This window comes from Notolepis coatsorum (genome assembly GCF_963971535.1).
Source record: "Notolepis coatsorum genome assembly, chromosome: 1".
Classification (NCBI taxonomy): domain Eukaryota; kingdom Metazoa; phylum Chordata; class Actinopteri; order Aulopiformes; family Paralepididae; genus Notolepis; species Notolepis coatsorum.
The window spans coordinates 55,662,345-55,689,233 of NC_140165.1; positions in this window are offsets into that span (position 1 = coordinate 55,662,345).

A 26,889-nucleotide genomic window follows, 5' to 3' on the forward strand; every position below is an offset into this window, starting at 1 on the left:
TTAGTGCAGCGGTCTATGTTGTCGCCCACGGCGTGGGAGACCCGTGTTCGACTCTCCCTCGGAGCATCGACAAATTACACAACGCAAGAGGAGTACCATACGATCGGTCACACTATGACAGCAGCATTAATAACTCATTGACTGCCAATAACGAGGATATTTGTGCAAACTGTTTGTGAGACAGGTGGCAATATTGATCGGTGTGTAGCAAACGATTGGAGATCATCATGAAGAGGAAAAACAAGGTGAAGACTATCCAGACTATCCAGAAATAAAAAAAATACTAAAGCCAAACCGGCGGGGATGTAATGTTACCGGGACATCAGGGGAGACATCCGTTCTCCAACTAACGTTATTTATTTAAATTGTTCCTTGTTAACAGAAATGGCTATGGGGCGACAATAATATGTACAAGAGGCATGGTTTTAATCTTTGGCCTTGCTCTGCTGGCAGCGGTTTATTCATTCATATTGACTCATACCACAACAGCTCATGTGTTCTCCTCTCCGGGAGAGGCATGTGTGGGAAGAAGAAAAAGTAGGAGGGAACCAAGACTTATATACTCCCAACCTGGCGTAGACAGTAGAAGCTCCGCCTATAGGCATACCTCTCCCAAAGTAACCTAGAGACGGTGATACATGCCTTTGTCACCACCCGCCTCGACTACTGCAATGCTCTGTACACGGGCATTGACAAGTCCCTCCTCCGCCGCCTACAACTGGTGCAGAACGCAGCCGCGCGCCTCCTCACCAAAACAAGAAAATACGAACACATCAGCCCAGTTTTGGCCTCGCTCCACTGGCTGCCTATTAGCTTCAGGATCGCACTAAATGTTTTTAAATCATTAAATGGCACAGCTCCCTCCTATCTGTCCGAGCTCCTGCACCGCCACACCCCCCACCGATCCCTCAGATCAGCTGACCAGATGCTATTGGTGGTACCCAGAACCAGGCTCAAAACTAGGGGAGACAGAGCTTTCTCCACCGCAGCGCCTAGACTGTGGAACAGCCTCCCCCTCAGCGTACGGACTGCCCAGACCGTACAGGCTTTTAAATCACTCTTGAAAACCTACCTGTTCTCCTTGGCCTTCCCCCCTACTTAACCACCACTAGACCCCTGGCCCTTCTATCCTCTTTGTTTTACTGTGTCCTACCAGTTTTTATTACTTTCATTGCTTTATTATGTTTTTAATCCTATATCTTGCACCATACTGTTTGTTTTTGTTGCTTTCATTGCTTTGCTATGTTTTTTTTTCTTTCTTTTAATCTTATACCTTGCCTCACACTAATTTGTTTTTATCAACTTGCTTGTGAAGCACTTTGGTGTCAGCTGCCGCTGCCTGGAAATGTGCTATACAAATAAAACTGACTTGACTTGACTTGACTATAGCGCCCTCCAGTGGACACAGATATATATGCAGTCATGGGAGTAGTAGAGGACAGTTACAGTTAGTTACAACCATACATACACCCTCTAGATTCAACACTCCCACTTATGGTTGCTTAGTACACTGTATGAACTCTTCAAAACAATTTACAAAGAAAATAACACAGTCTTAGAACATCAAAAAGAGTATGGCAGTCAATATTTACACACCAAACATGACCTCTGCAAATCTCCTCAGTTTCAATTTTGAAGCAGGCTTCGTCATAGCGTCTGCTACCATGTCATCTGTTGGACAATAAACCAGTGTCATCCTTTCTTCTCTGATGACAGATCTGATGAAATGGTACTTTATATCCATATGCTTACACCTCTGTCGACACACAGGGTAACTCGCAATGGCAATAGTACCCTGGTTGTCCTCATAAACAACAGTTTTCTTTTATACATAGTTCTATATCATACTGGCTTCCGCTCAGCGTCATTCTGCACTAACCTCACTTCGTGCACAGCACTGAATAAAAATCCACAATGTACCTTTACATACCAACATCCGTCTGGCCACACCCCTATCCGCTTACCTTCATAAGCAGGTGTGTGGTCACCTACTCGCCTCCTTCTTCACTTTCACCACAAGGAAGTGCCTGGTATATACCCCACTTGACGAGAAGAAAGTTAAGAGGAAAACAGAAGACGGGAAGATACGTTGACATTATATCTTTATTTTCTCTCTCACTATTTCGAGAAAATACGGTGATATTGTCTTCGTCACTGGAGTGTCTGGAAGATGATGATCATTCTGACCCCCACCGGCTTTTTCGTATTAAGGGCTCGCGCCGCTGATATACTCCCCAACTGCAGTCCTCCTTGCTGCGGCTGGATGGGTATTGACCCTCCGGTCATACAGCTGGACTGTGGGAGGCACCGGCTGTTGTGAGAAACTGGGTTGCTTCCGTGTTGGGTGAGTACTGTTTTACTTGCGAGCTGTTAACGCTATGGGGGTTAGCTGACAATTTTACGAAAGCCGACCCCGGACTGGGGTCCTCTGCTCGGCTTCTTAAGCGGCGGATGGAGGATCTTGGTCTGAGGCCCATGATGGTCAACCTAGTGGGCCGCGACCGAGACCTGGTTAAAACCCGAGATTCTCTGGACGAGCGGATGCTTCTCTGTCCCGTGCAGGCCCCATCTTTCACATGAATGTGGAAGTACACCCTAAAGCACGAGGAAAAGTGGGCATGGATCTTCATTATCGGGAGTTCCATGCTCAAGTCGGCTGCAGCCCGGATGGGAATTGTGCCGGCTCCGCTGTATGTCTGGTAAATCACAGTTGAAAACTGTGTTTGACATTTCTTTTTCTCTTCCCTCTTAGGATGGGGAGGGACTTGGACAGCGGCCTGTCTGAAGTGTGGCTTGTTATGTCGTTGTGTACAGTTCAGGTGATAGCTGCTTAGCTGGCGTGCTAGTTTGTGGCCTACTGTGTTAGCCAGTCAACTGTTAGCTGCGGCGCTAGCTCGTTGTGTTTACTAGGCTAGTAAACGTTAGCTTGTTGCTATCAGTCGGATGGCTGTTAGCTTAATGCTACACTGTTGAAACGTTACTGTGACTATAACATGCCTTAAACACTCTGACTACGACGTCATCTTTGACAGAGGATGTTAGTCGACCCTACACCCGGGTGCCAGTGCCAGCGAGGACTTCGGCAACATGGAGAACGGCGGCTGGGTGGCGTAGCGGACATACCCTCGTCACCAACGCAGGAGATGCTGGGTTCGACTTGGTGTCCCGTTAACCAGTGTTGTAGTCCTCTCGGCCTGCGCTCAGGGTGAAGGTAGGAGTCCTGACCGGACTTTAAACACTTCTTCTTTTCTTCCCTTCTAAATGTTTTGTAATAACGATGTTTCCAAAACATGTGTTGCTGCAATACAGTACATTGAGGATACGACGCGTGTTGTGTGTGAATTGTCTTGTCACTGGTATAGCTTCTCTCTCCATAGTAAATCGGCGTTGTTTTTTACATGTGTAAAAATGAACTGGTTAGTTGTGATGAGAACATGAGTGTTCATGTAACGTTTAACTTGTAACGTGGGTGAACTCACAACTAAGAGGGTTAGTTAACCTGTGAAGCTATGCTTAGTGACATGTGATTGAGGAATGAATCTTTTCTCAGCCTGTGATGACAATGAACAGCATGTTCACATATTAACAGGGGTACCTGTTCAACTTGGTCGTATCAAGGGTAAGATAGGAGGGGTGACCCCCCGGTTCCCTGGGGCTTCCCCCCCCTCCTCTCAGACATGTTTGTTTACAATATATTGTGTCACTGTGTTTGTGGGGATACGATGTAACCCTCAGCTTAAGTTGCTGGGGTTGTGCTTCCGCTTGAGAAACAATTTTTTCCTAAAGAAAAGGTTGTTTGGTCACTTAGCATGTGTGCTTAGCAAGGTCTGTGGCCATTACATAATCGAGGACTTGTGTCTTCTCTCGTTATGGAAAACGGCGTTCCTCTGTAGTAAGAGTGTACTTTTGCCATTTTTTGTTGTGATGAAGGGTTGTGTGTGTCGTTGTGATCTACAACTGGGTTAGGTTTGGCCCACAGAAGCACATGTGTAAGTCTGGACCGGGGCTCTTGAAGGGGCCCTCTCTGTTCTGTGTTTTTCCTTAGTCAAACTCAGATAGCAGGTTAGCACATGAGCTATGTGAAGCTGTTAGATGCTTCATGTAGCATGCTACGACTGTGTCATGCTCTACTTTGTCATTATATCGTATCAGGGGTGAGGGGTCGTAAAGGGGTGAACTGGTAATCCTTTCCTCCCCTTTTCTGATTGGTCAGGGGTTAAAACCCCCTGTCCTTCAGGGTTCCTGTCACGTTGCTGTTCGGCACGTTACAGGGTAGGGGGGGGGTTTCCTGGTCTCACGCCCTGAAAAATTGGGAGTGTGCACTGCGGAAATTCCCCCGCCATAGAGTACGTCACTGAGCGCGTCTCTATTGGTAAGACTTCCATGAGTTGGTCAGGTTCCATGTTATGGATCTGTTTCAGGGAGTTGTCAGAGCTCCTCCTCACGAAGCTCCTCCTCAGGGAGAAGTGCCTTCTGTGAGTTCGGACTCTCCTTCCCAGTGAGGGAGCCTCCTCAGAGTTTCAGCCTCCTCCTCAGATTGTCAAGGTGAGTAGAACTTCAAAAAAGGAGTTCTGCTCTATTGTATGTGTATTCGATTCAATTAGATTATTGAGTGTGTATTGGTTCAGTGCCTCCTCCTCGGAGAGCCCTAACCCAAGTGTTACATAGCTCAATGTTGCAATGTTTCTTTTCAATCTATACAGCTCGCGTGGGAAGTCTCTCTGGGGATTCCCGTCTCCTCCCTGTGGCGAGGGTGGCGGGATGTAAAAATGAAACATTTTTACCCTCAGCTGCGTCACGTGGGATTCATGTCAGTCTGTGTTTCTTTTTTAAATAAAAAAGAGGGAAGAACATGAAGCACGACGGCTCCTTGTCGTTCTCCCAGGCGACTTGGAGGAACAATGTCTGGTGTCTTGTTAGACTATCCATTGATGTGTTTGGGTCTCGACGCGTACATAGTGCTGGCTTGGGGTGTTTCTGATAAGAATCACGCATGAGGCTGGTACGCCTTGGTTGCTCGTTATTAAAACAGCGTTTTTATAGGGCAACTGGGATGGAGGTTTTCTCTTCCGAGCGCCTGTTACTAGGTCTCGACGGATTCTTGTTCATATCTGGGGGATGTTAACGGAATAGATCAAAACATAGGTAGAGGGGTCTCACGCCCTTGGGGTGGGCCACTGAGCGCGGTATGAATGGGACCGTCTGGGTGGCGCCCTCTTTTCATGTTTTAGATCAACATGCGTACCTACCCCCTCTCTTGGAGTGGGGATGTCGGCGTGGTTAGGGCACGGGACTGGTTCTGGTCACGCTGGTCCAGGTCAGTTAACCCGTTGTTCACCGGGGACGCAGATCTGCTGTTCTGGTACCCTGAGGGACTTGTGCTTTTTTCAGGGGAAAAAATGCCAGGTCGGCCCGGGTGTCACAGGGTTGGGCGTTATGGAAACCCTTTGTTGGGTACATGTTGTACCTGGCATTATCATGAAGGGGCTGGTTCTCCATTCTTTTCGCTCCTCTCTTACGCATGGCGAAGAGGGGGCTGTTGGGGTGGTCTTATGGACCTCCTCTGACATCCCTGTGTGCTTCCCGGGCCGCCGGGCCCGGTCCGAAGTTGTGTTTCATCGACCCGTAGGCCTGGAATAACCCCTTTTTGAAAACTGAAACACTTGTACTGCGGTATAGCCAGTGTATACCCGCAGGTGTGTTTTGGAGTTTTTTCTTGAGGGGTTATAGGAACAACCACCGCATGTGGTACCAAGAGGGTGGTTGATTCCCTGGTGTGTTGGAGCAGAGTCAACTCCCGGGTTACCCGGTTGAGTGTGCCCCTGCACGTTCATGACGTCTGCCAATCGTGTCAGCCTTCTCTGCCTCGACCCCTCTGGGTGGGTTTTTTTTGGTGGAGGCTTTGTCATGGTGCGCAACAATGCCAGCATACGCCCCTTCCGCCGGGGTGCTGTTTCAGTTGACCCCTTTGGCGCCTGTCTCGTCCGCAGTGCTCCAGGCTCGGGTCTAAAGCCTGCTGCCTGGTTTAAGGGATCGACCCCTCTTCCGCTATAGTTAGCTTTTTGAGTGCTTCAAGTTACGGCCATGCTGACTGCCTGTGTTGCAGGGTCAGTGTGCCAGGCGCAGTACTAGTGGGGGGAAGGGCCCGCTCTTGGAGGGGCCCTGTCCGAATACGCTGGCGATGTGGGGGGCGGTGTCACTAAGTGACCGCCTGGTGAGGTCTTGATGCTTTGGCGCCATTGACCTCTTCGGGCCCCCTTTTTCCGGGGGATCCAGTCCCTTCAGTGGGTCTGGGTCTTCCTTCGCGCTCCGCTCCTACGGCCTTGCCACGGGGTTGAGTTTGCTCTTGACCCCGTGATTTTGGGGGCAGTAACGAGGTTTGTTCCTTCCGTTCGTTCCCTGGTGGCATGCGGGTTGTGCGTGTGTGCGTAGTCGTGGGGTCAAGCCACGGTTTGCTCACCCTGTGTGTTGAGTTGCTTGAGTTTCTCTTCGCACGGTCGGATCCGTCTCCCTCCCGTCCTCCAATAGGGAGGGTATCCTCCATTAGGGAGGGTCGGGGGGCTCGGTCCTCTCCGGTCTGATGGTTGTGGGGGGCCTCAGCGGGGTACATTTTGTCGAGCTTCTGGCTCCCGCTCAGCTCCTGTTGTGCAGAATGACGCTGAGCGGAAGCCAGTATGATATAGAACGTAAGGTTATGTATATAACCAAGTTCTATAAATACTGGTGACGCTCAGCGTCAGGATGCCGCTGCGGCCCTTGACCTCGCCTTGTGGTGAAAGTTTGGGAAGGAGGCGAGTAGGTGACCACACACCTGCTTATGAAGGTAAGCGGATAGGGGTGTGGCCAGACGGATGTTGGTATGTAAAGGTACATTGTGGATTTTTATTCAGTGCTGTGCATGAAGTGAGGTTAGTGCAGAATGACGCTGAGCGTCACCAGTATTCATAGAACTTGGTTATATACATAACCTTACGTTATCCATCCCTCCGAGCAGTTGTTCTAGATAAATACACTCCTGTATCGTCATGGCCAGGGCCATGTATTCGGCTTCACAAGTTGACAGTGCCACTGTGGGCTGCTTCTTTGTTTTCCATGAAACCAGTGAGCTGTTTGTGTTTAAACTAACACAGTACCCAGTAGTACTCCTTCTATCTGTGATGTCAGCAGCCCAGTCTGCATCACTGTAGGCTTTAAGCCCTAAGCCTCCGCTGCTCTTTCTGAAACAAAGTAGTTTATCTACTGTACCTTTGAGATAACGAAAAACATGTTTTACCGTGATCCAGTGTTCCTCTGTGGGATCAGCAAAGTGCTGTGACAACTTACTCACTACAAAACATAGGTCAGGGCGGGTACATGTTGTTAAGTAGATGAGGCTACCCACGGCTTCCCTGTACATTTTTACATCTGTCAGTTTCTGAGCATCCTCCTGATAATCAAGTTTCTGATCACATGGTGTTTCCCTTGTTCTACATTCCTGCATGTCAAAACGTTTCAGGATCTTTTTAAATGGAGAAAATGTATACCTGTTTTCATATTGTGATCCAATGTATATGTGTGATTTTCCATTCTAAACCAATAAACTATTCAATCAATCAATCAATCTTTTCCACATATCTCTTCTGGGATACTGTTACACAATTTTCCGACTGCTCAAAGTCCATGCCTAGGAAATGCTTTAACCTGCCAAGGTCTTTCATTTTGAATCTGGTGGAGAGCATACCTTTCACCTGATCTAGGTTCCTAGAGTTGTCCGCTGCGATGATCAAATCATCCACCCAAATGACGATTATCACTTTTCCTGACTCTTTTGACTGCCTTGAGTAAACACAGGGGTCTACTGGATTCTGTAGGAAGTGATCCTCGATGAGGCATGTGTGAAGCATCTCGTTCCAATTTCGCCCAGACTGTTTCAGGCCGTAAATGGATTTTTCTAGCTTGCACACTAGCTTCCCCCCTTTCTTTTCTTTTTTAACCTTCAGGTTGTTCCATATATATCTCCCTATCTATGGGTGCGTGCAGATAGGCTGTCTTCACATCCATCTGATGTAAAATCAGATTGTCCTCAGCTGCTTTCTGAACCACTACTGTAACTGAGGGGTACAATTCCCTGACTGTATTACTAGATATGATACTTACTACCACTACCTTTGTACTTAATATTCGGCCACCCAGTACACGGCATAAATATATTATCATGAACACTCTCACGTAGATGAAACGGATCCAACACAAATGTACGAATTAGAAACAGGTCTTTATTTCCTACACAGCGATGGTGTGTAGAATAAGCACTTAGTCACTTAATTACATTTATGAATTGAAATAGTATGCACTTTTATGGCAAGGAGTATTCGTCGGTATATCAATAGATAATGTCCAATCTCTGAAGGCGCAGGTGGTAAATATACGACCTGGAATAGTTAAGGAATAACAGCAATGATACTTTAATGATTATAGGCTGGATACACTAGAGGGGGTTAATCCGGTCGCTTGTAAGCCGACAGGAGTAGGAGGGGGGGGGGGGTAGAATCCAGCTGCCTCGTCCGGCCAAGGGTATCCCAGGAGAACCCACTGCAGTGCCGTTCAACGCGCCGGCGATCCTTGGACCACAGATGAAAGCAGGTGGACTCTTTGTGGGCCGGCTCTCTCCGGTCCACGGGGGAGAGATGTGGAGAGACCTCGTCTTGCAGAGCGTCTCCTCACCTTGCGTCCTCTCCAGGGGGGGGGGTTCCAACACACGGTAGTGTCGGGGGTCTTTATCCATAGAATAATCAAAGTATCCAAAGCATAATCCGTGCCTGGGAAGGCGGGCTGTCGTCGGTAGAATAATCCGGTATACAGGTCCACTCGCTCGTCGGCTCTGGGGCTCCTCGGGTGCAGCTTCACATAGGGTCAACCACCCTGGGTAAGCAGCCAGTTCTCTGCCCGAAACGATGGGGTACTGACTACGGTAGTATTCTCACCGCACGAAGCACTATATATTAACAGACTATTATTAGCTTAATAGACTACGTCCAACTCGACGATATAGTGCCAAATATGACTATTCAAATATTAATATACACGATGTCTCAATACCGATGGTAGGCGAACTTGGCCTTACTCCCACACGTGGCATCGCGGGGAGGCTTTACGTCTGTGACTCTATTGGAGGGTAAGAAACTGGACTGAAAAGAAAATCCTACTTTAGTAGCGCAGTATATATACGCACTATGAACAAATAGTCCCATTAGTGGTGCGGTAGCCAAATTCCTACGCGGAACTAGGACTTGTTCGTACATGTCGAGCGGTACGTTTGAACTGGGTCTGAGGGGTATGGCAGCCTGGCACCAAGGTCTCGACCAATAGTAGAATGGAGACTATTATGGGATGTTCAGTAGGCTAGAATGGATATTCAATGCATATTGTACAAGGAATATACAAGGGATATCAGGGAATATTAGAGAATATACAAATACAATTAAATATATATATATAAATAAATATATATATTCGGTTTAATCTGGCCCTTCACAACAGCCACCCCCTGAATAGGTCCCAGACCTAATCAGTTAAACGGAGACAGATTAATCGCGTTGTCTATTTACACATAAGGGTTTGCTGTAGGGGTCAGTCAACTTCACAAAGTCATAGGGTTGTAGGGTCATGGTCATCATCGATTGTGTCTGGGAGTCGAGGCAGTTCTATGAGCCTTGCCACGGGACGGGTGTAAGTGCGACCCTGGACGAGCACTTCAGCTGCTCGGACCTTGCCGTCGGCACCGGTGATCACTTTGCTTACGCGGCCGGCCGGCCACATAGCTCTGGGCAGTGATTGATCAATAATCATGACGACTGTTCCTTCTGTCAAATTGTCTCTCTCCTTTACCCACTTCTGGCGGGTCTGTAGAGACGGTAGGTAGTGCAGTAGGAAACTGTTCCAAAACTTGTCGGCTAATACTTGGCTGTACCTCCACATTCGTCGGCCGTTCGCTTCTTCAGGCCGGTACATTGTCTGGGGTAATGTGGGATCTAGCCGCCCCATCAGGAGTGTGTTGGGGGTAACTGGGTCGATATCCGCCACATCACTGGAGACATATCCGAGGGGCTTCGAGTTAAGTACTCCCTCAATCTCCGTGAGGACTGTCATTAGGACTTCTTCCGCCACAGTCTGGGCCCCAAGTACTGCGTACAGGGCTGTCTTTATGGAGCGCACTTCTCGTTCCCAAGTGCCACCGAAGTGGGGTGCGTTTGGGGGGTTGAATTGGAAATCAACCTGTGCTGGAGCGAGGTGGGTCTTAAGTTCTGGGCCCATAGCTTGGAAGCTCTCTCTCAGCTCTCTTTCGCCGCCTTTAAAGTTTGTCCCATGATCGGACAATAGGGTAGACGGTCTTCTTTTCCGTGATATGAATCTACGGAAGGCCATAAGGAATGAGTCTGTACTCATGGTCGGGAGAAGCTCGATGTGTATCGCTCTGGTGGTCATGCATTTGAATACAATACCCCACCGCTTCTCGGTTCCTCTTCCTTTCTTTATGTGCAGCGGGCCAAAGCAGTCCATACCCGTTGAGTGGAATGGCTTGTCACCGATTCGGAGGCGACATGGAGGAAGGTCAGCCATCCTTGGTATGCTGGGCTGCGCGCGCCACTTGCGGCAGTCTAGACATGTTCGTTGGAAGCGTCGTACCGCCTCTCTTCCTTGTAGGATCCAGTAACGACGTCTGATTTCCGCGAAGACTCTTTCTGCTCCTGCGTGATGTACATCCTCATCGTATTTCTTTATAATCAGCTCTGTGACCTTGTGTCGGCTGTTCAATATGATCGGGTATTTAATGTCATCCGGTATATTGGGGGCTCTGCGTAGGCGACCACCCACTCTGATGAGGGTGTGAGCGTCGCTCTCGGGGGCCAGGTGAATTAATCTGCTGTCGGATGGGACGGGCTTTCCTCCCTGTAGACAGGCCAATTCATCGGGGAACGAGTCTCTCTGGGCTCGCTGCAGTAGAAGCAATTCTGCTTCCTCGTAGTTAGCTGCTGACATATCAGCGGGGGACTTGCACTCCGGGTGGTACCGCAGGAATGTTCTTTGTTGTGCACTCTCCATGGACGTGCAATCGTTTATGTTAGGGTCGGTGGAGGCTACGGTGCTCAATCCACAGAACACAGACTTCTTAATTTCCACCTCCTCTGGACTTGCTTCCCTCGGGATAGGCATGGGCCACTGTCCTTCCGGGAGTCTTAGGAATGCGGGGCCGTCACTGTAGACATTGCGACGGGTGAGGTCATCCAGGGGCATCCCCCGGGTGATGACGTCAGCTGGGTTCTGTTTTGTATCAACGTAGCGCCACTCTGTTTCTCCGGTTAACTCTTCGGTTAAGTCTTGAATCTCGGTGACTCTGACTCCCACGAAGACTTTGTACTTGCATGAGTCCGATTTGATCCAGGCGAGTACCGTCGTGGAATCTGACCACAGGATTGTTCTAGACACCGGTATGGTGAGCTCACGTTGGATGAGCGTGGCTAGGTGCGCTCCGGCTAGGGCTGCGCAGAGCTCTAGACGTGGGATAGATTGTTGCTTGCGTGGGGCTATTCTCGAGCGGGCGAGGACAAATGCTGTGTAGATCTCTTCGTCCGCTGCTGGGTCCTCTGCTACATGTTTCTGTAGTGCAAATGTCGCACAGCAGGGGCTGCACGTCGTTCCGAAGGGGAGGACTTCCCATTGGTAGATGGCTGGGTGCTCATCTCCTGGCTTCTCTCTCCATAGGAACCGTAACAGGGGCTTGTCCGCCTCTACTAATCTCACCTGCAGGAACATTCCTTTAATGTCCCCGCTGATGGCCACCTTTTCCTGGCGGAAGCGGAGTAGAACGCCGAGTAGGGAGGGGCCGAGTGTGGGACCGGGCAGTAACTCTTTATTCAGATTTTGGGATCCGATCTGGTAGCTGCAGTTAAATACTATGCGGTCTTTACCGTTGTGATGGACCTTGTGGTGGGGCACGTACCACGATTCAGTGGTCTGGTCAGCCTCTTTAATGTCCATCTTTGTGACGTGTCCCGCTGTGATGAGCTTCTCAATCTCAGCGCGGTATACACTCTCTTGGGCGGGGTTCTTGGCTAAGCGCCGCTCCGTGTTCAGCAGGTACCGTTCTATGGCGTCTGTCTTGGCGTGGAAAGTAGGCATTCCTTCTCGCCGCAGGAGTGGCGTGGCGTATCTCAACACGCCGTTGACCGGGACTCTCTTGGTCCCTGTCTCGAGGAGGTGAATGGCGTAAATGTCATCTTTAGAGCGAATGTCTTTCTTTCCATTCTTAAAGGGCATTTGTTCCAAGCTCCATAGCCGCTCTACGTGTTGCAGGAGTGCGGTTTCTCCCTCTGTGACTCGGGAGTGGAGACATCTAGTGGCTGTACTTCGGTTGAGAGATTTGGCGAGCGGGCCTTGGAGAGTCCATCCCAAACGGGTCTCGACTGCTGCAGGACAGCCTCGGGGTCCGGTATGAACCCGGTCTATCGGGACAATGAGGTCTGCATGGTCGGAGCCTATCAACAGGGTCGGCATAGCATTGTCTATGAGCGGGATCGGTAACTTGCGCAGATGTGCATATTTCTCCATCAGCTTGGCGACGGGGTATGTGTACCGCGACAGTCCTATTTCTTGGCTGGTGAAAGCATCTGCAATCTGGTACCGTCGCTCAGGCTGGCCGCTTGCTGCGATAGAGAATGAGACATTCTCGCCCTTTATCGTCTTCAAATCTCGTCTTATTGTCCGAATTGTCATTTGGGTTTCGCTTCCCCGCAGCCCTAGCTGGGCCGCAGCGGAGGCGAGCAGCAGGGTCTTCTCTGACCCGTCATCGAGGACGGCGTAAGTGTCCAGGACTTTATTCTGGTAGCTTAGTGTCACACGCACTACTTTTAGGAGTACTCGGGCTCCACTGCTGCTGGTGGGATCGATGTACATGACGCTCGCTTTGCGGCTGGATGGTGCAGGTGAAGGGCGCCGTCTGTTACTGTCGTGAAGTATGTCCAGATGGGCTCCATCGCACTTGGTGCACCTTTTCTTTAAGCGGCATTCGGCTGCCATGTGTGAGCGCGCACAGCGAAAACAGCGCTTGTTGGACTTTATCCATTGACCTGCTTCCTCCGCGTTCAGCTTGGGGAAGGAGTCACATTGCGCTAGCCAGTGTTCTTTCTCACAGTAGGGGCACACTATCTTCCACTTCTCCGTTCTGGAGGGGGTACTGTGGCTCCTGCTGCTAGGTACTGACTCCGATTGGTGCATCACAGTCACCGATCTTCTTCCATCATTTAGTCGTCTGGTTCCTTCTCTGGAGCCAGGGGTGCTCCGTCCGAATGTATCTAGCCGTAGGCTGCTGACTTCTCTCGCCAGGAAGTCTGCTAGATCGAGGAGGTTCGGTTCGGGGCCATTCGGGTCTCTGTGGTCCCTCTGCCGCCTAAAGCGCTCCTGACGAGCGGGCGGCAGCTTCTCCAGGATCCTTTCCACATTTGAGTTGGCGTAAAGTTCATACTTCCCCTTCTCTCTTTGCGCTCCCAACATCCCTACCAGGGACTGCACTCTGATGGACAGGTCGTCCAGTGCTCGATTGTCTATTGCTGGGGGTAAGCGGTCGATGTGTCGGATCTCCTGGATCACGTAATCCCATATGCGCCCATACCTCTGGTCCAATGCTACCAGCGCTGCTGTGTATGGGGTGGTGGAAGTCGCGTAGGCGAGCGCTATATTATGTGCGCGGGGCACCTTTAAGTGCTGCAGTAGGATGGCGTATTTGTGGCGTTCATCCAATACATCCACCAACATGGTCTCCAGACACATGCGGAGTTCTGTATACTGGGCCCGGTTCTCTTGGGTGAAGTCGGGTACCATAGGCGTGCCAATGTATGACGCTGACTGTGGATACATCGGCGAGCGTTGGGGGAGAGGCCTCCTAGGCGAGTCTCCTCCCGCTCCTTGGTATGGGCTGGTACCGGCAGTGTACCATGGCCCGCTTGTCCAGGTGCTGTTCCTCGGTGCGGGTCGTGCGTCGTGCTCACCCGTGTATAGAGTCGGGGGTCTGTAGCGCAGCTCCGCGGGAGTATAGCCTGGGCTGTACCGGACCTCCTGGTCCGGTAGAGTACTGTGCTGTCTTCGGGCGCGGTTCTCCTCCTCTTCATCTTCGTCTTCAGTTAGGTCATCCAGTGCTTGTAGTCTCTGGTTTAGCCTCTCCACAGGATATGCTGCTCCTTCCCGGTTGCTAGGTCTCGCTTGGACCGGTGGGGGGAGGTGGTCTGTGGGGGGTATAGACCTCGTCTGTTGGTCAAGTTCAGGGTTGTTTACTCGGCTAGGGGATGCCGCCCTGGAGGTGTGTCTAGACGAGTTCCTGGAGCCTCTGGCGGAGGGAGAGGGTGTTGTCCGTCTGATCAGCTGTTCTATTAGTTGCGACTGCTGTCTGTCGCGCGCTGCGTCCCGTTGAGCACCGGCTCGTTCTCGGGCCACATTCTCTTCCATCTGAATGCGTCTTATTTCTAGACGTATCTGCTCGTGTTCGCTTCGCTGCTGGATCTGCAGTCGGTCGCGTTCAGCAGCGGCGTTCAGGCTGATGAGGAAGGCCTGCTGTAGGGTCCTCTCTGCCTCGCTGGGAGAAGGCGGTTGTATAGGGGAGCCTTCCCTCGGGGTACTCCTTGCGGAGCCTTGGAGTTCTATCTCCACGGTGCTCTCCCCGTCTTCTTCCGTGCCGAGTTCTCTCTCGGTAGCGTTGTATTCCTCCCGAGACTCATCGGGGACTACTTCTTCAGTACTGGCGGGGTGTGAAGTCATGTCTGGTTCCCACTGGTCCCCACCGTGAACTTGGTCAGTTACATTAGAGCCCGTAGGGGCCTCTATGGTCGGGGTAGTCTGGGCGTTGGGGTTAGACATACTTTTACTTTCTAGTTTTACCGCGTTTACTGTTAGTAGAAGACTAGGTTGTTGACTGACAGCGTAAGCCTCTAAGTACTGAGGGAGCCGTCGTTCGCGCTGCGGGCGTTGGTTAGGAGGATCGTTTCGTGGAGTGTTCATCATAGGCCATTTCAATATTAATAACACTATATTAATATTACACTAATTACCATCCGGCTCGAAGGACCAATTGTAACTGAGGGGTACAATTCCCTGACTGTATTACTAGATATGATACTTACTACCACTACCTTTGTACTTAATATTCGGCCACCCAGTACACGGCATAAATATATTATCATGAACACTCTCACGTAGATGAAACGGATCCAACACAAATGTACGAATTAGAAACAGGTCTTTATTTCCTACACAGCGATGGTGTGTAGAATAAGCACTTAGTCACTTAATTACATTTATGAATTGAAATAGTATGCACTTTTATGGCAAGGAGTATTCGTTGGTATATCAATAGATAATGTCCAATCTCTGAAGGCGCAGGTGGTAAATATACGACCTGGAATAGTTAAGGAATAACAGCAATGATACTTTAATGATTATAGGCTGGATACACTAGAGGGGGTTAATCCGGTCGCTTGTAAGCCGACAGGAGTAGGAGGGGGGGGGGGGTAGAATCCAGCTGCCTCGTCCGGCCAAGGGTATCCCAGGAGAACCCACTGCAGTGCCGTTCAACGCGCCGGCGATCCTTGGACCACAGATGAAAGCAGGTGGACTCTTTGTGGGCCGGCTCTCTCCGGTCCACGGGGGAGAGATGTGGAGAGACCTCGTCTTGCAGAGCGTCTCCTCACCTTGCGTCCTCTCCAGGGGGGGGGGTTCCAACACACGGTAGTGTCGGGGGTCTTTATCCATAGAATAATCAAAGTATCCAAAGCATAATCCGTGCCTGGGAAGGCGGGCTGTCGTCGGTAGAATAATCCGGTATACAGGTCCACTCGCTCGTCGGCTCTGGGGCTCCTCGGGTGCAGCTTCACATAGGGTCAACCACCCTGGGTAAGCAGCCAGTTCTCTGCCCGAAACGATGGGGTACTGACTACGGTACAGACTATTATTAGCTTAATAGACTACGTCCAACTCGACGATATAGTGCCAAATATGACTATTCAAATATTAATATACACGATGTCTCAATACCGATGGTAGGCGAACTTGGCCTTACTCCCACACGTGGCATCGCGGGGAGGCTTTACGTCTGTGACTCTATTGGAGGGTAAGAAACTGGACTGAAAAGAAAATCCTACTTTAGTAGCGCAGTATATATACGCACTATGAACAAATAGTCCCATTAGTGGTGCGGTAGCCAAATTCCTACGCGGAACTAGGACTTGTTCGTACATGTCGAGCGGTACGTTTGAACTGGGTCTGAGGGGTATGGCAGCCTGGCACCAAGGTCTCGACCAATAGTAGAATGGAGACTATTATGGGATGTTCAGTAGGCTAGAATGGATATTCAATGCATATTGTACAAGGAATATACAAGGGATATCAGGGAATATTAGAGAATATACAAATACAATTAAATATATATATATAAATAAATATATATATTCGGTTTAATCTGGCCCTTCACAACAACTACCCTTACACTGGTCAGGTTGGCTGTGGGGGAGAATGTTTCACCATAGTCTATCCCCTCCCTCTGACTGAAACCCTTAGCTACAAATCTTGCTTTGTACTTTTCGTGGCCTTCGATCCCTTCCTTGATTGAGTACACTCCCACTGTCTGTCTGCCCTCTGGCAATTTGGTGAGGGTAAAGGTGTGGTTGTCCTCTAAGGACCTCATCTCCTCGTCCATCGCTCTCTCCCACTTACTCGACTCTGGGGACACTATGGCTTCCTTAAAGGACTGAGGCACGCCACACACCGCTCGGTAGCAGTAATCAATACTGGTGAGTGTACTGTCATCCTCGTCACTACCTCTCCGGGCATAATCTTCCAGATAGGTTTTGTGTTCCCTTGAGGGATATCTCCCACTGCATGGGGCACTTGACGTCACCCTCGGGTGCTCCTCGTCATCACCCTCTGGGGGTGTCTGGAGGTCTGCCTGCACGCCTGTGCTCAGTACACTAGGCTGTGGTGTCTCTGTCCCTCCATACCTTACCCCGGAGTCCAGCCATGGCTCCTCTGTCTGTGTCTCGATTTCGCATGTTGTCTTGGTGACAAATTTAACTAGTCTGTGCTTTTGCACGTTCCCTTTACCGGGATAGTAGACTAGGAGTGCAGGGCTCCCTCTGTCGTGTCCTACAAAGAGTCCTTTTTCACATCTGGACTCAAGCTTGCCTCTGTCCTGCTGGTAAGCATAGCACACTGATCCGAATTTGTGCATTCTGGCTAGATTACATCTTTTCCCTGTCATTGCTGTATATGGGGTGGTGCCCGTATGTTTATTAAAACACCTGTTTCTGGTGTAGGCGGCTTCTTGTACCGCATAATGCCACAGGCTCTTCGGTATGTTACTATCGTCTAGCTTACACCTGGCCATTTCAAAAAGAGTGCGCCATTCCCTCTCGGCTACCCCTGTTCTGATGTGGGGAGTATGTCTCGTGTCTGATCCTGTTTTTTCTCAACAGTGATTGGAACTCTCTGTTTGTAAACTCGGTCCCGTTGTCTGACCTCAAACATTTTACGTCCCCATAGGGGGCGACATCGGCAAGGAACTTCTCCGTGGCTTCTAGTGCATCACTCTTTGCTTTAAGGAAATAGACGAACACTACGCCTGTTACCACATCTGTAAAGGACTGTACATAGTTAAAGCCACCTATGGACTCGTTCCTTACTGAACCGGCTAGGTCGGTGTTAACTAGCTCCAGTGGTCTCTTTACCTTCTCTGTGGGGTCCCTGTTCCTTGTCTGAGTAAACTTCCCCCTTATGCGAACTTCACATTCTTTGTCAGGTCTATGTTTTTCACCCTTAATGTGCATACCGTCTGTCTCTGCTTGCAGCTTCAGTAAATCCTCGTGATTACAATGACCCATAATTTCATGCCACGTCTGGATGTCATGACTAACAGTCACATTACATTTATCATTATTATTACACTCCGTTTGTAGGTAATACATTCTTCCATATACGTCAATGTTAAACCGTGTACCATCTTTTTCTTAAAGAACATCTTTACCTTCACTGAAGAACACTTCAGCACCGTTAGCAGTAGCGGATTTTACTGAGAATAGTTCTTGTGGGAACGAGGGTATATATAGAGCGTCCTTTAACGTCACTGTACACCGGCGCCCCTTAATGTCTATAAGGCATACCTGTGCGTCTCCTCTCCTCTGCGCCAACCCGTAGGTGCGTTTCCCGTCCGCCAGCTCCATGCTGTGTCCCTCCGGCTCGAAGGATTTATCAAAGTTCTTGAAACTATTCCTGTCGTTGATGATGTGGGACGACGCACCTGTGTCCACGATCAGTCCCCTCCTCGGGAACTGCTGGTGCTGCGTTGGGCGGGCGACGCCCGTAGTCCGCGCCCCGAAAACGAAGTCCTCTCGTCCTGCCGCTCTCCGGGCGTCATCTCGACTCACGATCACCGTTGCCGCCATCTTGTCTGTAGTCGTCATTTCGTCCACAGCCGCCATCTTGACCATAGCCGCGATCTCGTCCATCGCCGCCATCTTGTTCGTGGCCGCGACCTCGTCCGTCGCCGCCATCTTGTCCATAGGCGCCGCCTCGTCTCTGGCCGACATCTTGCCCATGTGCGTATCGGGCGCTCTGGTCTCGTTTCTTTCGGCACTCTTTGTCTGTGTGCCCCGATGATCTGCAGAAGTTGCACCAGACCGTCTTGTTGCAGTTATCCCTCCGATGCCCATTCTCTCCGCATCGCCAACACGTCAGCTCCGTCGTGGGCCTGGCCTTCTCCCTCTGTGTCGCTCGGGCTTTCAGTGCTATCCCCCCCGCTTCCGCGGCGTCTGGGTGGATATCCTCTGAGGCCTCAAAGTTCCGCAGCTTGGCTTTGAACTGCCCCAATGTCATGTCCGTTGAACCGTGGGTAACCAGTAGCGTGAACGGCCTGTACAACTCCGGTAGTCCTCTCATCACCATTGCCATCATTAACCCCTCGCCGGGTGCCTCTCCTGCACTCTTGAGCGCCGTCATGATCTGCTCAGCTCGGATGATGTATTCTGTCATCGTCTCTGTGTGCCCCTTCTTCAGGGCCGTTAACGTTACGTAGAGGGACACTACTCGGGGCCTTCCCCGTCCGATGTAATGCTCCCTCAACACTCCCAGGCTTTCTCGGCCTTTGTCCTTCGTGTCGCGGAATATTAGCCCCAAGCTTGTATCGTCGAGCAGCGGTGCCAACTCACAGTATGCGTCCGCATTAAGCTTGTCGTCTTGGGCTTGTTCCTCCGCCGTCAGTGGTCCCGCGGGGGCCGCCAAGATCACTGCCTTGAGTCCCGAGCCGTGCATGCAACATAGCATGCGCTCTTCCCAGAGCTCATATCCGTCCGCTTTCTCATTAAATGAGGGCCATTTGCCTCTTCCCTTGGTCGCCATCCTCTTTCTTGGTGGTTGGTGGTAGGTGTAGCTTAAGCTTCGTTGGCCTAGTACGCTAGCCACGCGGTACTCCCGGTGCTACTCTGGCCTACACGTCAGCTAAGCTAGCTACCCTTATTATTTCGCCCCTGCAAGATCTGGGCCCATAACCTGTTAACAGAAATGGCTATGGGGCGACAATAATATGTACAAGAGGCATGGTTTTCATCTTTGGCCTTGCTCTGCTGGCAGCGGTTTATTCATTCATATTGACTCATACCACAACAGCTCATGAATACAACCAGTATGATTAACAAATAATAAGGGTTAATTAAAGTTACATTGGGACGAAACTCAAGAAAAGACTGTTAGGAACTAGTCACAATAAAGAATAACTCCCTTAAATAATAAGGATAAGACAACCAGAACCAAGTATCGGTTAAATCAAGAAGCCACGTGTACTATTTCTGTTGAAGGACAGAGAGCTATTCTCTGTTCAAGGAGAGAGAGCTGTAAACCCTCCACATAAGGAAATGAAATGCTTTTAATAGTCAGTATGTAAATAGGACCTGTGCCTTTAAGGATATAGACTGGCTGAGATCATGTTAAGCCAATAGAAAACAGTGACGCCCCTAGCTATCAGCACCAGGATGACGTAGGAAAAAAGGGGAGGAGAATTGTCTTTATATACAGATGCACGAGAGGAGAACAGCATCACAGCAGGGATCCACAGAGAGAAGACGAAACGAGCGCTCTCCCAGCTCAGAGGATCCGAGACCAGAGTTGCCTTGGCAACCCGCAGCAAACAAAGGACGGGGCCTGTGTTGTCGGGACAACCTGAGACCACAAACACCGGAGAACGAGTCTGAGGGCATCAGCCGATCAGACAATGGACCAACAGCCAAACTGAAGACGATGATTCGATATAGAAAGAAGATCCAATACTTGTTTGATTCATAGTTTGTGTTTATTGAAATGGAATAAACACAGCTGCTTTATTCAAAACATCTCGTCTGCGCTTCCTTCCTGAAACCGAACAATTGAAATGCAAACAACGCAGAGTAGAAGGGTAAATACCACTATACGATCACAGAGACTATAGATATTAATGAAGAATACTTCAAATGGTATCCGTGACCCGTGCTGATTTCGACCAAAGCCGGTTGAAGACGACGAAAGCTACTTCTCAAAGGGACCGAGAGGTTCTCTCCCTCTTCGACGCCTCTACGACTGTTGATTCTTCACCTCACCAGCCAAGGACAGCGGGTTTATAGGTGAGTAAAAGATGGAGCGTCTGAATTGGTGGAGGTCGAGCAGTCTCCGAATAGGGTTTGCTATGAGTAGATGTAGAAACTGTGCTAGACCAAAAAAGTGTTTGTGTTGGCAGACGCCAGAGACCAATATTCACATCCTTGGCTCTGGTCTCGACCACGCATTCACTGTGAGGCACTAATGTAATGAGGAGGGGCGCGATCGGATTGAACAGTACGGAGCTGCAAGGAGTAGTGACGAATTTATAACGAGGCTGACCCGGGTTAAAACCAGGACTAGAAACGGTATAAATAGGGATAATCGTTCAGGGAATGATTGAAGGTCTGGGGGTAAGCATCTTGGTTGAGGGATGGGTTGGAATGGGGCCCTGGTTTCGTTCGTCAAGGCGAGCCCAGCTCTGGAATCGGCTGGTGGAGGAAACAGGGGTCCCGTTATAGAATTGCAAACCCTCCATCAGTCAATAATGTGGCTGCCAGTCATAGAGGTTAAAATTGTCTGTATCTAGTTCAGATCGCGCGCACCCAAGTGTGAGGAATTCGTGCCAGGTTGCTTAACAGTAGAACTTACTTAGAATCGGTGCGCGAGACATTTAACGTTTGGGAGACGTCTCACATGCGAGTTGTCAGACGCAATCCGACATCATTCAGGCTCGGATTTGCCTTTGTCCAAATCTGAGAACTATTGAGCTCATGGATGAGAGATAACGTAGGAAATAGGAAAATTGTGGTTAAACTGAGAGCACAATTTGGCCACAAAAACTACGATTCAAGCCGACAGGTGGCTCTACAATACCTCTTCCCGAGCTACTTTGCATGAATGGAGAAGGTTCTCTGGAGGGGTGAGGCGATTTTCAATAACTTGGTAGATATATAAAGCACTTGCTGAAGTTGAATGAATGAACTGCACTTATGATTGGGACAAATTGCATTGTACGGGCGATGTTTAGGTTGGGAAATGCGCTGGGGACGGATGTGGCCAAGTGAATGGTATGTTTATAACTAGGACAATGTGTTTTGCTAAATATATATGTTTGATGAATGTCTGTTAGTGGTTATGAGTGAATGCCAAATGTGTGTAGGTTATTTTTTGTATCGTTATGAAACTCTAGTGACCAAAACGGCCGCGGAGGAACCATAAGAGTGTCCGTTGTATAAAGAATGTTAGTTTTTTCAAGGGCCGTTGGAACGTAGCATGGTTAGCTTGCTACTTAGCCGCGGGGACGAGCGGGGTTAAATGTGGACGCTGCATTGCGATATCAAAAATATTTAATGAATGGCGAGTGTGATGGGGCCAAAATGATGTGTAGTGTACGTTGAAATTTTTGAATTCGGTGGTATTAAGGTCGTTGTGTAATGAAATAGGAATCAAATGAAGCAATCTTTTAGGAATTGATGACGTCACTGGGAGCGACTGGTCGAAGCGACTTTGGGAGCGTTGGGTTTGAAATACTGTGTATTTCGGCCAGGCGGGGCCAAACGGACGAGCGAACTAATATAAAGATGATTATATATGATCTGTAAACTAGCGCTTAATAAGATTAAAGTTATGTTACGGGGTATAACTGGGTTGCGCTGATGTCGCGATGTGTGGTGCCACTCGAAACAACGGGACAATGGGCCGTTTAGGAGACGTTATTATGGATGCTAAGCTAAGCTAACTAGCCGCGCTAGGCTATCGGACAATAACATGGATGGGCTAAGCTAATTGAGCTAGCGATGCTTAGCTAACGAAGCTAAAAATGCTAAGCTAACAAAGCTAATATGCTAAGCTACCTGTGCTAACAATGTAGTAAATAGGACCTGTGCCTTTAAGGATATAGACTGGCTGAGATCATGTTAAGCCAATAGAAAACAGTGACGCCCCTAGCTATCGGCACCAGGATGACGTAGGAAAAAAGGGGAGGAGAATTGTCCTTATATACAGATGCACGAGAGGAGAACAGCATCGCAGCAGGGGATCCAGAGAGACGAACCAAGCGCTCCCAGCTCAGAGGATCCGAGACCACGGTTGCCTTGCCAACCCGCAGCAAACAAAGGACGGGGCCTGTGTTGTCGGGACAACCTGAGACCACAAACCCCGGAGAATGAGTCAGAGCGGCATCAGCCGATCAGACATGGATCGACTGCCAAACCGACGACGATGATTAGATATAGGACGAAGATCCAATACTTATTTGATTCATCTAGTTTGTGTTTATTGAAATGGAATAAACACAGCTTTGTTTTATTCAAAACATCTCGTCTGCGCTTCCTTCCTGAAACCGAACAATTGAAATGCAAACAACGCAGAGTAGAAGGGTAAATACCACTATACGATCACAGAGACTATAGATATTAATGAAGAATACTTCAGTACAAACAGAAGTAGAAGTAGAAAGCTTTTATTGTGATTTCCAAAAAAGATGCCTTATAATTTTAATATATTTAAAATATGCCTCGTCTGTATGGATAGAAAATTATTATTTATATTATTTTATATAACAAAATAACACACAAAAATGTAAATATCTTCAATATCAAATGCAAAGTGGATTTTTCTGGGGGGGATTATTACAGGATAGCATATGTCAATGATTAGCAACAACACTGATTTCGATGGATTTTTTGTTTTTTGTAATGTCAGATTTGAAATGACTCACTCTTACCATTAGGGAACTAAATTGTCTTCTTAAAAACGCCATAAAAATATTATATGCTGAAATTTTTTTCCACTTTTTCTTTCATAAATCTTGTATTCAACTTCAGCCCTGATCATAACCACCACATAATCAATGATTAGCAACAACACTGATTTTGATGGATTTTTTGTTTTTTGTAATGATTTAACAACAACTCTTTTCAGAAAAGTGGGAGTATTGCTGTTTTTTATTGAAAAGAAAATCGGATTTCGGATGTGTTATGGTTTGTAAGCAACCCCAACAGCATGACACAGACAGGTAGTTCAGAGTTAGCCAAAAACGAAGGGCGTATTTATTTTCACAAACAGAAATGTGCGACAATTATGTTACTCCATTTGAGGGGAATGTCCTTTAGCAAAGTTGGGCTCTGCAGCTCTGCAGCTCTGCAGCTCTGCCCTTAGCAGAGTTGACTCTGCGGCTCTGCGGCTCTGCCTTTAGCAAGGTTGACTCTGCGGCTCTGCAGCACTGCAGTTTTATGCTATCCCACTCGAGGGGGAAAAAGAAACGTAGAATGTCATTAGTCCCAAACGTAGAAAATACGAGGCAGAGTCCAGTAACAAAACAATTCAACAATTCTTCAGTGTTTAAGGAAACACAAAAACGGATGAAGGCAGTGAGTCCAGGACAAAAACAAGGATATAAGTTCATAGAAAAATAGTCTTCCAAAAGACTCACCAGGAGCAAGGTCGAAGTGGAAAACGAGGCACTGGTCCACGGTGAGGCAGAGAGAGAAAACAGCAACAAACTCCAAGGGAAGGCGGAGAAGCGAAATGTCTCGCACTGGAGAAACCCGAGAGGGAACAGCAGTAGAGTTGGGGGTGACAAAACGACCCGACAATGAATGTTCTGCAAACTGTGTATAAGAGTCCTCCCGACGAGCTGATTGGAAACTCCTCTCAGGTGCGTGATGGTAATTGACGCTGAGAAGCGCGCAGTGCTGGGCCAGCCCTCACAGTACCGGACCAGCCCTCACAGTACCCCCCCCCCCTCCACTGGAGCCACCTGGCGACCTGCCCGGCCTCGCCTTGTCCGGATGGGAACGATGGAAGTCGGTGATCAGGGCGGGGTCCATGGCGGGAGACCCAGCTCTGTTCCTCGGGACCGTAACCCTCCCAGTCCACCAGATACTGGAACCCCCGTCAGATGTCCATGAGCCGGCAAACCTTCCACTGCAGCAGGCCGGCGGGTGCTTGGTGAGAGGCTTTGCTGCGGGCGCAGACCGTGCAGGCCAACACGAACTCCCTGACGTTGTTCCTCATGGTGGGCCACCAGAACCGACGAGCCAGGAAGGAGAAGGTGCGGTGGACGCCGGGGTGGCAGGCAAACCGGCTGGTGTGGCCTTATTGGAGAACCCGGGACCGGACAGAGTCGGGGACGAAAAGGCGACAAAAAGGTACGTTGCTCTGCGCAGGATGGAAACATAGGGCACGCTTGACAACGGTCTCGATGCCCCAGGTGACTACTCCCACCACCCTGGCCTCAGGGAGAATGGGAGTCGGATCTTCCGTAGTTGGATCCTCCTTGGTGTGTAGCCGGGACAGAGAGTCGGCCTTTGTGTTGCGGGACCCAGGACGAAAAGTCAAAGAGAAGTCAAACCAACTGAGGAAGCTGGCCCACCTTGCCTGCCGGCTGTTGAGGCGCTTGGATGCGCGGATGTACATCAAGTTCTTATGGTCAGTCCAAATGGTGAACGGTTCCTCGGCCCCCTCCAGCCAACGACGCCATTCCTCCAAGGCAGCTACCACTGCCAACAGCTCCCGATTCCCTATGTCATAGTTCCTCTCAGCAGGAAGGAAACAACGAGAGTAGAAGGCGCATGGATGGACCTTCTAGTCCCTCGCTGACCGCTGGGACAGGATAGCCCCTAGTCCAGTATCCGAGGCGTCCACCTCCACGATGAACTGCCTCTTGGGGTCTGGGTGGAGCAAGACCGGGGCGGTGGTGAATCTGTCCTTGAGGGAGTGGAATGCAGCGCAGGCCGCTGGAGACTAGTCTAATGGCAGGGAGGGAGAGGTCAGCTTGGTAAGTGGCTCCGCCACTTGGCTGTAGTTCCGGATGAATCTCCGGTAAAAGTTCGCAAAAGCGAGGAAGCTTTGTAGCTCCTTCTGAGAAGAGGGCTCCGGCCACTCTACCACGGCCTGGATCTTGCGGGGGTCGGCTCGGGTCTGGCCACTCTCCACGATGAAGTCAAGGTAATCAACGGAATCCGAGTGGAAACGGCACTTCTCTGCCTTAACGAAGAGCCGGTTGTGGAGAAGGCGCTCAAGTACTTTGCAGATGACTGTGCCATGTCACTCCCAGGACGCATTCCCGGCTTCAAGAGGGCATACATCCGTGTGCTTCCAACAATGGAGACTAAGTCCTCTGTGTGGCGGAAGTACAAGGCGTCAATGCATGAAACTGGTGTGTATGTCTTAATATTTTCTTTGTCTTAAGATACTTGTTATTATGACTGCAGACATACAAACAGGTGACAATTTTTTTTTTTATTATTAACGGAAACACCAGAAATGTTACATTTAACACACACATAAATTATACATAATCTATCAATATTTTATGAATGTATATTTTTTGTGTTGATAAAAATGATTCAAAATGAAAATAAATGCTTTCATTGCATTTGATTGATTAATTAGTGTTATTTGACAATAATAATGATTAATGGCTCATTATAAATTAGGCCCTTGATTTGCTTAAGTGGATTACTGCTACTACGAACCTGTCTTATTTGATCACTGTGTGTTCACTGTTCAGGTTATCGTGCTGCTGGCAACAGCACTTTCCGGAAGATGTGGTGCCAACTTCTGCCATACATTGTAATTGGCAAACCAATGACGGACCTCTGCTGGCAGTGTCAAAAACATAACGTGGCCATATATCGGAGCTCCAACCTGCCCGAATGTGTGAAGTCTGCCAAACTTCAGAAGCAGGAGGAACACCTACGCGGCTCCCCCCGGCCCTCCCCATGCTGCTGAATTTATCATAAACGTCAGACGTAATTCGAGATACGTCAGACGTACTTCGAGATACTTCCGTACTTTCCGCCAATCAGCGCATTGCCCTGTCACAGGAGTAATAATCTTGTGGCTGGGCGGAAGTGCCCAATCTGGACCGAGGTTCCGAGTCTGCAGCTGGACCCTATTGACAAAAACAAGCACAATTTGTCAAAGTTGCGGGATATAAACAGACATGGCAACTTTGGTATGGTGGGCATGCGCTCAGCAGCTCACCGACCAATGAGAATTAGCGCTTTCACGTTGCTAGGAAGAGTTCTGTGCCGCTGTGTCAACCCTCTGTCTGCGCGCTGATTTATTTTCGAAGACGCTTTGAAAATGTCTACAGCAGACACGTGTACTGTGACTCCACCGCATCCTAAAAAGACAAAACGCCTCCAGAAATACAGACCTGAGTGGGAAGAGGCAAATCCCTGGCTTAATACTGTCAGTGGAGATGTTTACAAAGCAAATTGTAAAGTATGTAGGCGTGTGTTTTCTGTGGCGCATTGTGGACTGACTGACATCAGACAGCATGCATCAGGAGAACAC